We start from the raw sequence: 1,146 nt of genomic DNA, 5'->3' as shown, positions 1-1,146 counted from the left end.
TGAAATCTCTACTTTTCAGATCGACACTTTAGTAAAGAATCCTATTTATTTTTTATGGAATTACATAGGTCCAAATGAAAATGCGTCAAATCTCCAAAAATGTGTACTAAATTTAAAAGGTTTCATGGCATAAACTAAAAATCGCACACAAATGCAGTTTACTGCTTTCGAAAGAGTGAATCTTTACCTTTAATTTGCTTTTTTGTTGAGCGTCGTACGATTTTTTTTCACTGAGTTATTCAACATTGAAGTAAAAAGGGTCATTTTTGCTTCAATGTTAAATAACTCGGTGAAAAAAAATCGTACGACGCTCAACAAAAAAGCAAATTAAAGAGAAAGATTCATTCTTTCGAAATCTGTAAACCCTGTTTATGTGCGATTTTTATTCCGCGCCATGGAACTTGTCAAAGTTTGTAGAAAATTTTTTGATTCGTCGGGTCTCCCTTTCTATCCGTGTAATTCCATGAAAGATCAGTAGGATCGTTTTCTTAAGTACCGATTTGGAAAGTAGAGATTTCAATCTGTAAAATGCTTTTTTGATCATCTCGATATGATCATTTTTAACGCCTTTAATTTTTTGGAGCAGTGTAGTTTGGTTAAGCAGGCTTTAACGTTTTAATTGCAAAAAGTAAGTTAAAACAAATATATTTAATACTTATCCTTCCAGTAGGGACTCCCAGACCCGTTATAGTAACAACACATAGATAACAAATGAAAAAATAACAATGTTAAAACATTAACATGTATAACATTTTAGAACAAATACTTACGTTAAAAAAGCATGTACAGATATTGTACATTTTATACTTTCGATAACAAAAAAGGTTATGAGAGGTTAAGTGCAGTAGCTAATAAGGGCGGGTTCTAACTCAAAAGCTCCGAGGGGGGTGAGGGGCAGGGGGGTCCGCGGGGGTCCGCGGGGAGGGGAAACCGCTCAGAACGTTCACGGTCTGATGTGGTGTCCGCGGGGAGGGGGAAGCCGCGGAAAGCCGCTCGCTCAGCTGGCCTGACCGCGGGGACGTGGGTCCGTGATCCGCGAGGAGAGGGGAACCGCGTCGTCGATGCGGGATGCGCGGGGACGAAAGAACCACGTCGTTGATGCGGGTATCGTGGGGAGAGGGGAACCGCGCTCGCCGCGTTCGCCGC

The sequence above is a fragment of the Wasmannia auropunctata genome, unplaced genomic scaffold (assembly GCF_000956235.1).
Source record: "Wasmannia auropunctata unplaced genomic scaffold, wasmannia.A_1.0 LD336074.1, whole genome shotgun sequence".
Taxonomy (NCBI): Eukaryota; Metazoa; Arthropoda; class Insecta; order Hymenoptera; family Formicidae; genus Wasmannia; species Wasmannia auropunctata.
The sequence above is the reverse complement of the archived record's forward strand: the minus strand, read 5'-3'. Positions refer to the sequence as shown.